We start from the raw sequence: 17,554 nt of genomic DNA, 5'->3' as shown, positions 1-17,554 counted from the left end.
TTGCACAGCAGGTTCTCCACACATGTGTACAAATACAGCTTGGGTCCAGCTGGAGGCCTGCTGTGCAGGAAGGTACACCAGCCAAGGCACATCTCAGTGCTAAATGTGTCCACCAGTCGTTGTTCAAGTGACATGTGATAACATAGAGACCATCTGCACCAGATTTTCCTATTCCCTTTTTCAAATACTACACCGCAAGAAAAACTTTAAAAAACTGAAAAAAATTATTGCAGATGCAAGGTTTCAACAAACACCACAAAGACTTCTTGTCACCAGCACTTAATCCACTAGGCCTAAAAGGGATATATGTAGCTGCAGTACTTCTCCAAAAATGTAGCAATGTCCCTTTAACTCCTGTAATCAACCCTTCCAGCTCCATCATCATGCACACCCTTAGTACTCTTCACACTTGCCCCATAGCTGCTCAGTGGTAGCCCACTGGTCCGACCTCCTCCAGGTTTGTGCCAGGTCCTCATCGGATGTCCTTACATCATCAAGTAAAAGCCCGATGTTGTCCTGTCAGTCCAAACAAGAAGATCATATTAAATCCAATGTGCAGGGGCACTAAAGTTTATGCTGGTAGCATCCATGCTGTTGCACCTTGATATTCCCCTGGCCCCTACCCCAGGCCTAACCCTTTGCCACAGGGCTTTGCTTGCTGCCAGGGAATGTGAAACAGTGCTGATCTCTTCCAGATCTCTGGGGAAAGTCCAATAACACACAGTGCATTTTCAAAGGAATTTTAGCAAATTATATCCATAGAGGTTGACAATTGCAAATGAAGGCCAGAGCAAATTTATTCCATTTTCTTTCACACTATTTAATGTTTGAAAAGTTCACTGGTTCAACAGCTCTAAGGATGGTATTGGAAGACTCCAGATCAGCAAAGAAGCTCTGTCCAGTGTACCAGAATTTAACCAGGGCCCAGACAACAATCATGAAGAGGCAGCTGCAGGGTCTCCTCATCTCCATTAGAAGAGAATGGACAATCCAAGTTTTCTAAGGCTATCAGAAGGCACTGGGTTCTATAATAAAAGGGGCTATGTGTGCATTCTCACCTTGTGACATTCCACATATAGCCAGTGTGCTCTATTGTCAGTTGTTACCTTTACGTTCACTAATCTGGTCAATGCTTTTCCTCTAGTGATGTACATCTGTGAGAACAATACAGAAAGTGCATTATACCAACAGAAGGAGAGACCTAGATGCAGAAACACAACTCTCGAGAGCAGTCAATTTGTCACATACCACCATCTAAATTGCTAGTTATTAGAATTGTTACTCCACAAATTCATTAAAAAATTCCTGACTGGAACAACACCAGAATCTACAATGATGTCTACAGTTATGAAGTAGAACTGCATATATAACCACTACAAGTTACTAATGGATTCAGATGCCAACTCACCCTTGGGGGCATGACCTCATTGGTGAATAGAAAAATCAGAAGGTGGAAATCAAACACAACATCCAGAAGGGATTTCTGGAGAGGTACGGTGCTAAACTGTGGAAATCCTGAACATATGCCCAGGAGAAATGGATGTTGACATGCATGCACAGAAAGAATTTGAAAATCATCACTACCATGGCGAACTTCCCGCAACCATATTTCATTAGAAGTCCTAAGAGTCCACTAAAAAGAAGAACATTGCTTATTCCAACTCCTGAATCTGAAGTAAACATATTAGTTTAAATGGACAGTACACTTCAAAATGATTTAAAAAGTTGCTCAACCAAAACAAATTACAATGCAAATTAACAACGTAGAATACTTGGAATTTAAAAAGTATGGTTAGCACATTTCCTATGGTCCATCAGGAAATTTAGTTTGGACTATAACATTCTGTCTGACTTTGCACCACCGAGAGCTCCTTGGACAGAAGGTGGTGAGCAGTTCTTGGGAGAGAAATCGCTGACGTGCTCAATTGCCAGAGATCACATTTCCTGCACATCAACCTTTGGGCTGAATGTCAAAAAAGAACAGGTGAACACTTGAGGAAGCCTGTGCATGAGCGAATACAAAGAGAAGTGTGTCACCCAGAATGTGAGCTAGTTTACTTCAGTGTTTGTGCGGTTGAGGGGTGATGCAATACAATGAAACACTGTTTTTGGAACTGGTAAAAGCTGGGGAAAAGAGTACAAAGTCCAACTGGCTGGAGGAACTAATACACCGCTTTGTGACACGGCATGAAGCAATCTGTTCAGTTACTGCTCTTACTCTGTCCTGTAAGTGCGTAACATTGCGTTAATATATGAACCCACCTAATTCTCAAAGCGTAACATCCTGCATTTATTTGTAAGGGTCAAACCTAGGATTTCACAGACCCTTGGAAAAAAAGACTGAGCTCCATCATCAGGAAGAAGGATTTTCATTTACCATCACAGACTTGATTTGCTCATGTCAACAAAGAACTATTTATTTCTGCGCAATGTTTCTTTCAAATATAAATTGCTGTTGCAAAAAAGATTTGAAGATTTGAAGAAAATATTCTAAAAAAAGCCACCGAGGGCCACATTCCTTTACATGTGAATACCTGTGTCATCAAGGGTATCTTGGTTATCGATGGAGAAGGGACAGGTTGAAGCAAACGTGAAAACAGGGTCTTTGGGGAATGTGGTGGTGATCTGTTGGGATCAAACACTCAAAATGTGGCAACAAATACTAAACTCTTTCTCTTGAAAAAAATGTAGAAAAAGAAAGTGTTAACTAGAGTTGGGAGACAACTTCACTGTTTCACCGGATAGATACTCACATCTACAATCTAGAAGTATTCCACACGAAGTGCCCAGGCTAAAAATGTGATGTCCTTGTCCTGTAGTGTTAAGAAACAGATTGCAAACAGCATTTGGGGTGAAATTTAATTATTAAAGATAGAAACTGAACAAAGGCTCAATATTACACAGCGATGGGTGTCTTGAGGAATTCTGGTGTGGTCATTCCAATGAAAATGTACTTGTCTGGATTGGTGGCCTTTTCTAATTTGCACAGTGGAATGTGTACTCAATGTGTCCAACCTCCTTTTCTCGATGAATTATCAATAAAAGTAAAAAGAATATGTAGAGTACCATAGGCAAGTGCCATGGTTTGGGGTTCCTGCTGATTAGCCAGTAGTAATTAAAAGGATGAGAGACATCTAATTTATTAAAAAAACACCCATGTGACAAGTCTAAACATTGACTATGCTTACAGGAGCTCATAGAAAACAGCACACTCACACACACACACACACACACACACACACACACACATACACAGAGCACCACTCCTAGGGTTTCCCTGGCTCTGCTCTCATCAGGAGTCTGTGAAGGTGTTCTGTCCATTCCCTCACAGTGGAAACAGCTCAGCATGTGATCTAGTAGCCTTTCCTTTCCCTCTCCACTGCTAGCTATAATTGCTTATCCATAATCTGACAGCTGATGGTCAAGTCTTCTCTCACTTCTTCCTCATGGAAAATCTCAAAGTGAGGCCAGCATTCCAGATCGCAGTCTGTGAGACAGCTCCACTGAGCTTGACTCTATGGTGGGTGGAAGCGGCCTGTGTGTGCAGAACTTAAAGTCTATTCCATTTATTAAAAGGCAACAAATCAGCCATATGTGGTTAAAGGAACATTAGGAGCCAGGTTCCCACCGGAGGTTGTCTGCAAAGCCTGAAGGGACCTTGTCTTTGATTTAAAGAGACAGAAGATATCCATTTGCTGTGGACCATAAATGAAGCAAAAGGTTGCTTTTTGAAGGTTTTCCCGGTGCTTTTGTATGAAGCTAATGTGTGGATTAGAATACTGGCATTATTTGTGTACATGTGTATAATCTGTGTGAGTGTGCTTGACAGTGATGGTAGTAATTTCCCTGTTCAAGCAGTATAGCAGTTATCAGGTGTATTTAGAAGCCTGTGAAACCTTTAGAAGCCTTGTACCTCATCAGGCACATACTGCTCTGTGGTGGACTCCTTGGCATAGCTCAGCTTTGGAGCATCCTGGCAGGGCAGCAGGCACTCATCCCGCACCAGTGCTGAGCACCGATTAAACACTTGGTAGCCTTCAAAATGCACCTGATTATCAGGGCTCCCTGTGGACAGGTCTGAAGATTTGACTGTCATGACAGAGACAGACATCATAAATAAGAGCATATTTAACCACCTACTATTCTATGCTCAGTTGACCTTGTACTGTGTGAAAGGTACCATTTCTGGAGCAGTAGCAGCACAAGTGTTCAACCAACTATGATGCCATGGCTTCAGAGAAATATTTAGAAAAATGGAAAATCTGCACATTTCATCCAATACCCAAAGCACTGCAGTGAGGTATGTTCCTTCGTTATGCGTGGAAATGGAATCCGCAGCCAGGCATATGGCTCTTACGGACTATCGTTACAGGCTGCCATGGAAAAAGACACATTGGCGTGCCAGCTTCAAAGCTACTTCCAAGCAGCACAGTGATCAGTGGGGCCCAGTAGGGAGAGGCTGGGAGGAACATGATGCTTCCAAAGAGCTAAGATGACTCCACAGCCCAAGAGTTATTATCCAAATGCACAACAAGGTCACTAAATACCTGTATGTCTGTCGGAGAATTTAAATGTTCTCAAGAAAGAATTGGTCAGCATTTGCAGTGTGAAAATACAGCGAGTGGATGCAGCGCTTATGCAACAGAAAGGTGATCAGGAGCGGGCCCATACCTGTTGCCACCAATGTAACAAACTTGGAGCCGAAATGGCCAACTGAGGAGAGACAGCAGGGGCTGGGTTGTTGGTTTTAAAAGTATCCTGCCATGATGCACTCCTCAGCACTCAGGAAATAGGAATCCTGCATGGCAACATCTAAGACATGATATAAGACACATGTGTCATTTACTACAGGCAACATCCCAAAATTAAGTTCTCATATTTCGTAAGCAATGTGTGGGGGAAAAATCATAAAATTAAAGTTAAACACCTGCAGAATTTGAAACTGAAATTCCGCTCTGCAACAATTAGCCCAACAAATAGTCCTGGGCTGTCTGTCTGTATGCAAGAGCAACAAAGGTAATTCAAAAGGCTGCATTTACTCTTTACCAGCAGATAGATCTCTACTGTCCTTATTCTGGTGTCTTTCTGAGGCACAAGCAGAATGTACAGAAGAGGCTTTGCCTCAATAGGCTAAAATGCACAAACAATAATGTTAAAAACTTCGAAAAATTCCATATGTCCCAGTTGATGAATTTGACTCAAAATTAATGTTTCGCATACACCGATTGCTATCATAACATGGTTCATTTATTCCATGAAATCACCCTTTGGTGATTTCCAGTTCAGAGGGGGTCACCTAAAAATGAAAAATGTCACCTAAAATTAATACCAAAATATAAATTCCTAAAATCAAAGTGACTTTATATATGACCGTGAGGACACCAACATATTTTATATTCACAAAAAGGCATGTTGTTTGCCTTATCTTTTTGTTCGTTGTTAATAATCAATTGCCTAAGTTGGGGGGGGTGCGGTGGCATAGCGGGCTTTGCCAGATCTTGCTCTCTGGCGGGTCTGGTGTTTCAGCCCTGGTTGGGGTGCCTTGCGGCGGACTGGTGTCCCTGCATCCTGCCCTGGGTGTGTCCCCTCCCTGCAACAATGCAGGCCCTAACCAAGCCCACTGGGCCATCTAGCCCCCCCCCCCCCCTAACTTTAACACACACACACACACACGCACACACACACACACACACACGTTGACTGAAGCCGCATGTCCCAAGTGGAGTCGCAGCAAGCCAGAGCCAAACCCAATAATACAGGGAGCAAGGATGGAGGGGGAGGGGACACAACCAGAACGGGACACCAGTCCATCACAAACACCCCAAGTAGGACTCAAACCCCAGACCCACCAGAGAGCAGGCACAGGCCAAACCCACTGCACTCCCACCACTTAACACTTTCTTTAATTTAGTGCCCCCTTGTGGAGAACTCTTGGAGCTTCACTTGAATGGACAAGGTCCATGGGCATAAATTTGTGTGTCATTTAATCACCTGTGGGGGCTCGTAGATGGCGGCTACCTCAGCCTGTATGCCCAGTAGGATGTCCTCGTGCTCTGTATACCTGCCATACAGGAAGCCTACATGCTGATTCCCTGTCTTCCGCCAGAAGTCTAAGAAGTGGTCTGCAATGGTGTGATTCTAGAATGTGATGTTGTCAATGTACCTGTAGTTCTGGGTAACAGCCAAAAGTCTGTACATTGCAGAACCAAAACATCCCCCAGACAGCTTAGCGCTACATCCATTACACCTCTGTATGCAAGAATTCTGACTCATTGAAAAACTTGGAAAAACAGAGACTGGACAGCACACTAAGTTGTGTTATGCCATTGTTTTGCTATTACAGTATGTATCTACAGTATATATACCATAGAAATGAAAAAAAGTATACTTTATTTTTCACATGACTGTATATCCATGTATGTACTAGATAAATGACAATGATACTATTGTAGCATTCCCCCATAGGGCTATTAGAAACCAGCCCAGGAGTCAGGGTAAAAGGAATGTGCTCTTTATTCAATGACCCCTCACACCACATGTCTTTTACCAGCAGTCTTAACAAAGTTGCTTCAGACAGTATAAGTAGTACTTAAAACCGGAGAATCCCCCTGGGTCACTCCCAGAACCCCTACAGCGCCCCACGGTTAAGGGGACACCCCCAGAACTCCCCAGAATCCCCTCTTAAACACAATGGGCATAAACGGAACGGCAACCAATCAGAATAACATACACATAACTATGTACACACGTGAACACTTATATTAACTATTTACACATGGCTATTACACCTCCCCTCAGCACCGTTACAATATTATGTCTTGTTAAAGGAGTTGCAATTAATGGAGTTGCATTACGCAGTAAAATAATTTCTCATTTTAGACATTGAAGATTCAGTATGTTACATACTGTGGTTTTTACATGTGGCCTTCAGATCAGTTCACAAGAATGATTATGCCCCTTGGCCTAAAAAGGGTGGACACCCCTGATCTAGGCTTTAAAGATGGCAATGAAGGGCAAGAATGTGCTTGTGTGAAGGACTGAGAATGTACACAGAGTGTGGGTGGAGCATGGCACCTCACCTGCCCGCTGAGGGTGACAGCACTAGGCTGACACTTGGTGCAGATACCCTCCGGCCAGGGCGGGTGACCCTCAGAATCTGACCTAATCTTACAGCTGATGTTCTCCAGGGCTACAAACATCCCCCTCAGGAGAGACCGCAGGGAAAGTTTGAAGTGTCTCTTAGAAATTTGACTGCTAAAACCCCATTTATGTTAAAGAGTTAGAATTGCAATGATCTGCATGAGTCTGAGCCTTGAAACAGTGTTAGAGAAACTTGAAACAGACAGAGAAATGCTGTGACCGTGCTTCCATGACCCCTCACACCAGATGCAGTGACAGTTGGGAAAAATCTGTGCTGTCATTCACTTGTCAGCACCACCCGTGAGCTTGGGGATGTAAGGGTGAAATAACATGTGCTTGATGGGTGGATCCAGGTGGTTCAGGTAGTCCTTGTGAAAGGGCTGTGGAACACAGCATGCATGCACAACCACAAATGGGTTACAAACACAAAAACATGGAAACCATCTCCACCACAAAAATGGTGCTATGCATAGCCCAAACAAGAAGAATTCAGGAAGCTAACATGACTTGGTAGTGTATCTGTATCACACAAGTTGTCCTGTTACACACTAGCAAAATCAGGCATGTATACCTCTAATGGAACGCAGTGCACGCACTTTTTCATAGGACCATGGCCACACCTGTCATAGATAATAACAAAGTCATCTACCACAGTAAGTCATTGCCTGCTCACTTTTCTATAGAGAAAAACCAAAAGGCTCTCCTGAATGAGATTCCTTTTTAACATAACACTGGGCTTGCTTAAGGGGGGCGTGGTGGCACAGCAGGCTTGTTGGCTGGGTCCTGCTCTCTAGCGGGCCTGGGGTTCGAGTCCCACTTTGGGTGCTCTATGATGGACTGGTGTCCTGTCCTGGGTGTGTGCCCTGTGTGGTGGGGTTAGGCTCTGGGTCACTGCAACCCTGCTTGGGGCAAGTGGTGTGTGTGTGGGGTCTTGCTCACAGAAGAATGAACATATGAACACAACTTGCAAACTTCTACTCTATGTTTTGCACTTCCTTCAACACAAGGACAAAGAAAAACCTGAAGCAGAGGTTACAAGCATGGCTTACGACTGTAGGTCTCTAACACACACATTTTCAGAACCACTTGTCCCTTACGGGGTCACGGGGAACCGGAGCCTACCCGGCAACACAGGGTGTAAAGGGACACACCCAGGACAGGACGCCAGTCCGTCACAAGGCACCCCAAGCGGGACTCGAACCCCAGACCCACCAGAGAGTAGGACTGCGGTCCAACCCACTGCACCACTGCGCCACCACACCTATAAATCTTGTCATTCTGCTTAGGCAGGTATTAATAGTATCATCTTCCTGAATTTGGGTCACAGAATGAGACTTCAACAGGAATGATGAAGAGGACAAGGTGGAAGGGACCAAAGAGGATGAGCAAGGTGAGGCCATGACCTCCCCAGAGGGAAACAGGTACGGCATGTCTACAGGCAGAGCACACACCTCATAACCAGTTCACACCACAGGCAAGATGAGAATAAAAAGATTAAATTATTTACAATCTGATCGAGGAGTGTGTGAAACAGAACATGAATGTCAGCACGCATAACAATATGCTCCTTTTACTGAAAAATGAAAATACAGTATGACTAAGAATGTGAGTGTTAATTCTAGGTAGCAGATTTAAAATTAAATCCTCGCATAAATAGGTCTGCACAAAAAAAGGTAAAAATGAAGAGAACAAGTTAATTAATGATAAAAAAATCACTTTAAAACACTACAACGTAGTGACTCAAAGACAAAACTGTCCAAGAATTATTTAGAAGAACAACAGATATCATTCCCAAGGACATCAGAAAATATAAAATGTGAAAGCTTTTTTGACAATCTTCAGCAGGCTGAGGGTCTTGTTATGTGAGACAATTTCACCAGTTTTGTTCCGGTTCAGGTAGACTGAGAACCCGTTTGAGCTGCACCAAACTCCTTGGCCACTTGTCAAGAGAGAACTTGATTTTAGACCAGGTAAATTTACTTACATTGTTCAGAGGGGTCACAAGTTACAGTATGCACACAATATGCTTTACTAAGAGATTTCCAAAAAATAGTGTAAAAATGTTATTATTAATGGGGGGTGCGGTGGCGCAGTGGGTTGGACCACGGTCCTGCTCTCCGGTAGGTCTGGGGTTCAAGTCCCGCTTGGGGTGCCTCGCGACGGATTGGCGTCCCGTCCTGGGTGTGTCCCCTCCCCCTCCGGCCTTGCGCCCTGTGTTACTGGGTAGGCTCCGGTTCCCCGCGACCCCGTATGGGACGAGTGGTTCTGAAAATGTGTGTGTGTTATTATTAATTTGTGGCTTAGCTAATGGTTTTATCCAGAGTCCCTCAATCGGTTTCCCCATTTAAAACAGATGGAAATTTTTAGTTAAGGAATTCAAAGAGAGTACTTTGCCTAAAGGGGGGCGCGGTGGCGCAGCAGCGCAGCGGGTTGGACCAGGTCCTGCTCTCTGGTAGGTCTGGGGTTCAAGTCCTGCTTGGGGTGCCTTGTGACGGACTGGCATCCTGTCCTGGCTGTGTCCCCTCCCCCTCCGGCCTTGCGCCCTGTGTTACTGGGTAGGCTCCGGTTCCCTGCGACCCCGTATGGGACGAGCGGTTCTGAAAATGTGTGTGTGTACTTTGCCTAAAGGGGGGGGCGTGGTGGCATGGGTCCTGCTCTCCAGTGGGTCTGGGGTTTGAGTCCTGCTTGGGGTGCCTTGTGACGAACTGGCGTCCCGTCCTGGGTGTGTCCCTTCCCCCTCCAGCCTTTTGCTCTGTGTTGCTGGGTTAGGCTCTGGCTCCCCGTGACCCTGTATGTGACAAGTGGTTCAGACAATGTGTGTGTGTACTTTGCCTAAGGGACCTACTGCTGTGGCACAAACTGGGCCTTCAACCAGAAGTTATGAAAAGTCTGTGAGAGCACCTGACATGTTCTCATTGGCAAGGCTTTTGGCCTTGAAAATTGCATTTACATTTATTCACATAGGACACAATGTACAATTCATGGTATACAAAAGTGCATTTCAAAAAGCATTAGACACAGGTGCATGATTATTAAAGCACAGGTTCTTTGATGCCAGTTTTTTTTTTGCTGCTGCAAATAACATGAGTAGGTGTCCATAGAACTGAGTCAGAAAGGAAATATGAAAATGATAGTGACGTTGTGATGCAAGTTTATGTAGCTGTTAGGAGATTAGGATATAAATCGGTCCAAAAGAAATGTGCTTTAAGACCTTTTTGGAACACTGGAAGAGCTATTATGTAGTGCAGGAGGAGATCATTCCACCACATTGAAGCCAAAACCAAGAAGCTATAAATGTTCTATTTTGGTCCCCTTATGAGTGTTACCACCAAGCAGCAAGAGGCAGATGAGCGTAGCGTTCTTTCTGGGGTGTAGAGAGTGATTAGGTCTCATAGGTATCAGGGTGCAGAATCTTTGACCATCAGGTAGGCTGTAACTAGCGTGTTGAATTTGGAAGATATGTTCTAATGCTTTGGCAAATCAAACACAACTCCTGGCACAGTATTCTCTAGCAGGAAAACACTTAAAATTGCAAGAATGGGCAGACAGAAGCTGAAGCTAACTATTTTCATGCATACCTTTTGTCCCAATCACTCAACAAATCACGTCCAAGTTTCTAATATTTCTTAGTGGAACAAGACTAGCATTCGTCACACACCTCATAACCAGTTCATACTATAGCGTGCTGCTATTCCCAAAGGAAGCTTATGCAAGCTGCCGCATAGGGAACCCTGCATTTACATTTATTCATTTAGCATACGCTTTTGTCCAAAGTGATGTACAACTCAGTAAAAGTACAACTTGTGTATACATTGAGAAAGAGACATAGCTGCAGATGTGTGACTCAAGTAAACCTAGTTTATCTACCACTTGCTGCACCGAGGTTTATCGTTTGAGTAGGTGCATAAAAACACAGGATAGACAAATCATGATACCCTCCTACCAATTTTTAATTTTTTTTTTTAAATATTATAAGATACACAAGCAAGCAAAACACTGCCGGAGTAGTGGCTGAATAAAAGGCTGCAGGAGACATAGTGGGACACTGGGATCTTGATGGGAGGTCCATACTCCACTCATACCACACAAGTAAATCTCACCATCTCCCAGCGTCCACGGTATGCATGCTTTGCATGGATGTGTACCTACATTTTCGACCATTCGCTTTGCAGACAAATGCAAAATGTTGAAGAACTTCTTGACCTTTTACTTTGGCAGTAGTCACATTTTTACAATTTTGCACAGACAGAGGTCACTTTCGACAAACATGAATTTGATCAAACAAGATCACTACGGATGAAAGCCACGGACACCAATCTTCCTGCTGGACAGAAGAATTCTTCACAGCTCTCTCGAGTGAAGGTCAGAGGATGAGCTATGCAGAAAGTTCGCGCCAAATTCGCCGTACGTGTGCATTGGTGCAGTTTGCACCGCATCCTTCTCCACTTTGTTACTTTTTTGAGGAACGTTGCAGCAGTTCCTGCTTCGTGGAGAGGATCTTTTTCATCCCCTCGGACGAGCGCACACGGCATACCTGAAAAACACCAAACACACACTGACGTGAGGCTAAGTGTCCCTCTGATGACAAACTGGCCAAAAAACTTTGCACTTGGTGACTTGCACTGAGAAATGTGTTGATATTTTTGCGAGAATTATTTCAAAGAACTGAGTTTTGGAACAGCCCACCGACGCTAAAGCGTTTTGAAGGAGATCGGGAGTCGTGTAACGCGCTGTTTGTAGTCCGGAAGCTTGGATCACGCCTCGGTTCCCCGCGCGCGTCGCACACAAATCACCTCAGCAACAGGAGAAAGACTCCTGTCGGCAGCGAAGGTAATTCCACTTTACAATTATGACTTTTATTGTGACCCGGCGAGTAAATCGCTGCCGAAACCGTGCAGAAATCAGGAAAATGTTGCGCATACTCGTCGCTTGTTGCTCACTCTCTTTCTGTCTCTGAGAGAGAGACAGCGAGCGGTTTTGCTTTTAATTTTTTAGACAACTTCATAATTTTCAGCAGCCATAATGGAATTACGTTACATGATATTACATTATTTCAAGTCACTCATCAAAACACTTTAAAGACTAGCCTAGGCAAACACAGTCAGAACGTGTCGTCGACCCGCGCCGTCAGCACAGCAGCCACTGCTCTCTCTCTCTCTCTCACGACGCCGTTATATTAGGCAAACATCTTTTCCAGAGCCATGCTGCTATCAGTGGAGCTCAGAAACTCAACGTCTTTATCCGAAAAACCCGTGTTTACTTTGGACTCTGTCAGTCAGTGGAACTCCACGGTACATATCAGGTACCCGTGTTGCACGCTAACAAGTCCGAAGGTACTCAGTGAAACACGCGCAGTCTTTTCCGCTCAGCAATGGTTCCGTCCCTCTGCTGGCGCTTGTGTGCTACTGCTGCATCTCTTCAGCGCAAATACCAAAAGCGACTTATCGCAAAACAACGTGTTGCGGTATGTGTTTTCATAATAATGGAAACATCCGTTAATATGGCTCAGTGTGAAAATTAAAACATTCAAAATTTAGCAAAACTTTTTATATATTTATGTTATTGCTGGTAATGCTTTAGGCTATGCTTGGTCTACTTTTAAAGGTAATGGTTTGAATAAACAGAGGAAATCACACGAAGCTGAGTAGGATCATGCCCTTGCCTTGTGTAAATATTTTTTCTTCCTACAACAACAAGGATTAATTTTACATTGTGACGAAGATTACTGTACCACAGATTCTTGTAGCACATTCCAGTAATAGCAGGAGTAATATCAAAAACATTCTTCTTGCTTTACAAAACATATGCAGCACTTACTGTAAAAGATGTGTACCTGTACTTATTGTCTTAAAAAAAGGTATACTTTATATTAAAAAAATATGTAAGAGCACATATTTTTGTGCAACTTTCACTTCCAAGGTTAATGCAACCCTCTGTAGGCCCTTGTAATGTATCCGTGGGGTTAAATTGCCTTATTGTGAAACGTTGTCAGTGATGATAAGCAAAATACAGTGTAAAACAGTATTGTAACGGCACTGATTGAGGGGGTCTGATGTAGATTAATGTAAATAGCTGGTGTTAGTGTCTATTCCTATACATAGTCCTGTGTTCCTTTCTGATTGGCTGTTATGTTTACATTTTACATTTACATTTGCATTTATTCATTTAGCTGATGCTTTTCTCCAAATGTTGCCATGGGGTAATTCTGGGGGGTTCAAGTGGCGACCTCCTAACCATTGTGTGGAGTAGCGGGGCTTAGAGTGACCTGGGGGAACTTTCCAGTGTTCAGGCTGTCTCATACTGTCTGTTGTGCCTTTGTCAATGTGCTTCTCGGCCTTTTGGCTAAGATCAAAGTGTAGTATGCCGGTTTTGTCGTCAGGGCGCGTAAGAGAGCATCTTCAAAGCATAGCCCTTTTAAGGGCTTTTTATAGCATTTTCAACCCGCCCTTGGGTTGCACTGGGGGATGAAGCCATCGTAGACGTCGGGTGGGTGTCGACAATGATGCAGGCAATGGGAATGAAGACGATGACAACGACTGGAGCCAGAAAGAAGACGACGACGGCCTCAGCAGAGAAGTGGGGTGCAGGTGAGGCTGTCTCCTCCAGGGAGGAGTCTTCCTGAGGAGTCACCCACCCGAAAGAGCTCCCCTCAAGAAGAAGGACCACCAGGGATGTCGAAGCCCCTCATCGAGGGAGCCGCAACACTGATACCGGCTGGAGGAAGATTGGCGGTGGAAGTGGCGACAGCGGCGAACCCGAACGTTGTGGCGGAGTCGACGAGGGAGGAGATGACATCTGCAAGGGTGGAAGCGACGATGGCCTCACCTGCAGAAGAGGCAGCCAGGCCCAAGAAGAGCCCTGCTGCTCCGGGAGGATCTTCAGAGGAGGAGGAGCATTCTACTAGTAATATGGCTCCTAGGATGAAGCACACCACTCGCTTCAGGTGGCGAAACACAGAGGCAGCGGAGGACTTCCCGGATCGTGTTGGATTCGTCAGGGAAGCTATCTTTAGAAAGACGGGCCTGGCCGCTGCACAAATTGTTTGTATTCAAAAGAATGGGGCTCAGCGGTTTGTCAACATCACCGTTCTCGCTGATGAAACCTATCAGAAAATGGTAGAAATCTGTAAGGAGAAGGACGGGGGGTTGAAGCAATATAAGATTGAGCACCTTTGGTGGACGGATAGAAGGATAATCACCGTCCACGTCTTCAACCCCTTTGTCCCTGCCGAGGCCGTCTGTGCTTTTCTCCAGCACCATGTTGACCTCCTACCTGGCCACAGGGATATCTGGAATGAGTTTGGCATATGAAACGGATGCAGACAGTTTTAGGTGCACCTGCATCCTGACCCTGTGGCCCTTGACTGACTCCATCATCCCCTGGCATATTTTAATATACAGAGTAGTAAGGCTTATCTCTTTTACCCCCAGCAGCAAAGGGAAACAAGATGGCGGCGCGGTCAGACGCAGCGGCTGCTCCGGGTCCTAAAAACGGTGTTTTAATGTCAGTTAGTCTTGTCCCCTCGTCTTCAAAACTAGAGGAAATACAACAGAAACATCAGAAAGCTACACTGCAATATGTCTACGATCGCCAGCGTCTTCTGGAAATCGGCAATGCAGGTAACCATCATCCATCACCAACGACTACTGAGAAGCTAAGAGGCCTTTGTGTACTGCGGAAGCCAGACCCCGAGACCGCGGACTCGCCTAAGGCTGCTACCCGCACAAGGAGGTGCCGCAAGCGGTGTGAGAGGGGACGCAAACGCGGCAAGCGCGGAGGCATACGAGCTAGGCTAAAGGCTAACCCCACAAGACCAGCTCTTTCAACAATCTTGCTGTCAAATGTACGCTCACTAGAAAATAAACTGGACCTAATTCGACTCTGCCGGACTACACAGCGTGAGACAAGGGAGTGCTGCGTGTTTGTTCTTACCGAAACGTGGCTAAACAACAACATCCCAGACTCCGCCATTCAGCTGCACGGGCTAACATGCTACCGAGCGGACAGAGATACAGCACTGTCTGGTAAGACTCGCGGTGGCGGCTTGTGTGTATATATTAACAAGGAATGGTGTAACAATGCTGTGTTAGTGTCAAAACACTGCTCGTCGCTGGTGGAGTTTATAATTGTCAAGTGCCGACCCTTCTATCTGCCGAGGGAGTTCACAGCCATTGTCATCGTTGCTGTGTACATACCCCCTTGTGCAAACGCTAAGGATGCGCTTCGCGAACTTTACAGCGCTATCAGCGAGCAACAGACAAATAACCCTGACGGCTTTTTCATAATATCCGGTGACTTTAATCACGCAAACTTAAAGACAGTCTTGCCAAAGTTCTACCAACATGTGAACTTTGCAACAAGAGAAAACAACACATTGGACTTGGTTTATACAACAGTAAAAAATGCATATAAAGCTGCACCCCGCCCCCATTTCGGGTACTCAGACCACATCTCTGTTATGCTAATTCCAGCATACAAACCACTTCTCAAACTTGCCAAACCAGTCCAAAAGCAGACCACAGTATGGCCAGACGATGCTACCTCAGCACTACAGGACTGCTTCCAGGACACAGACTGGAACATGTTTAAAGAGGGAGCCACCTACCATGACCACACAGACCTGCAAGAATACACTGAAACAGTGATTGCTTACATCAAAAAGTGCATTGATGATGTGACAGTCACCAAGACCATCACCACACGTGCCAACCAGAAGCCATGGATGACAGCAGAGGTCCGTGGGCTGCTACAGACCCGTGATGACGCTTTCAGATCGGGAGACAAAGCAGTCCTCAAAACAGCAAGAGCTAACCTGTCCCGTGGCATCAAGAAAGCAAAACGGTTATATGCACTAAAAATCAATAACCACTTCAGTGACAGCAAGGACACACGGAGTCTGTGGCAAGCTATTCAGACCATCACAGACTACAAGCCCCTGCCACAAGCCTGTGATGACGACACATCCCTCCCAGATGCACTTAATAAGTTCTATGCACGGTTTGAAATGCAGAATGACAAGTCTGCACACAAACTACCCACACCTCCCAATTACCAGGTGCTCTGTCTCCAGTCGATGTTAGGAAGACCCTATCTAGGGTTAACCCACGCAAGGCTGCAGGTCCTGACAACATACCAGGCCGAGTACTGAGGGACTGTGCTGAACAGCTGACTGATGTCTTAACAGACATCTTTAACATCTCATTAAGCCAAGCAGTTGTCCCCACATGTCTCAAGTCCACCACCATCATCCCAGTACCAAAGAAGTCACCTGTGTCCTGCCTGAATGACTATCGTCCCATAGCACTGACCCCAATTATGATGAAGTGCTTTGAGAGGTTAGTCATGCACCATATCAAATCCAACCTCCCCAACACACTTGACCCGCTCCAATTTGCATACCGTCCAAACCGCTCTACGGACGATGCCATCTCTTCCACTCTCCACCTGGCTCTTACCCATTTGGAAAACAAAGACTCTTATGTTAGATTGCTGTTCATCGACTTCAGCTCAGTATTCAACACAATAATCCCACAACAGCTCATCAGCAAACTAAACCTGCTGGGCCTAAATGCCTCCCTCTGTAATTGGATCCTGGACTTTCTAACCGGAAGACCTCAGTCAGTCCGTGTCGGCCACAACACCTCCAGCACTACCACAATGAGCACAGGTGCCCCACAAGGCTGTGTGCTCAGCCCGCTGCTCTTTACGCTGCTGACCCACGACTGCACTGCCAAGTTCAGCTCCAACCACATCATCAAGTTTGCTGATGACACAACGGTGGTAGGTCTCATCAGCAACAATGATGAAACACCCTACAGAGAGGAAGTGGTACAACTAGTTGAATGGTGTGGTGCAAACAACCTGTCCCTCAATGTGAGTAAGACAAAGGAGGTTGTGATGGACTTCAGGAAGTACTCTGTTGACCACCCCCCACTGACCATCGACAGCTCGACTGTGGAGAGAGTCAGCAGCACTAAATTCCTGGGAGTGCACATTACAGAAGACCTCACCTGGACCACCAACACTACATCACTCTCCAAGGAGGCGCAACAGCGGCTCCACTTCCTGCGCCGACTTAAAAGAGCAAGTCTCCCTCCTCCAATCCTCACCACATTCTATAGGGGAACAATTGAGAGTGTGCTAACCAGCTGCATCACTGTCTGGTACGGGAACTGCAGTGCAGCAGACCACAAGACCCTACAGCGGACAGTGAACACAGCTGCAAAGATCATCGGTGCCCCTCTCCCCTCCATTCTGGACATTTTCCTTGCACGATGCTCCAGAAAGGCCACCAGTATCGTGAAAGACCCCACTCATCCCTCTCACAGTCTCTTCCCGCTCTTGCCATCAGGAAGACGGTATCGGAGCATCAGAGCCCGCTCTGCCAGACTGCTCAACAGCTTTTTCCCCCAGG

The 17,554-nt window shown here is 45.5% G+C and overlaps 1 pseudogene; it reads right to left on the bottom strand.

Annotated features, from left to right (window-relative positions):
- Positions 1-393: 393 nt before the first annotated feature.
- LOC108922509 (nuclear protein localization protein 4 homolog) lies at positions 394-11,866 on the bottom strand (annotated as a pseudogene).
- Between the last annotated feature and the right edge of the window lie 5,688 nt (positions 11,867-17,554).

Source organism: Scleropages formosus, chromosome 3, assembly GCF_900964775.1.
Source record: "Scleropages formosus chromosome 3, fSclFor1.1, whole genome shotgun sequence".
NCBI lineage: Eukaryota > Metazoa > Chordata > Actinopteri > Osteoglossiformes > Osteoglossidae > Scleropages > Scleropages formosus.
This window is presented reverse-complemented; position numbering and strand designations above follow the sequence as displayed.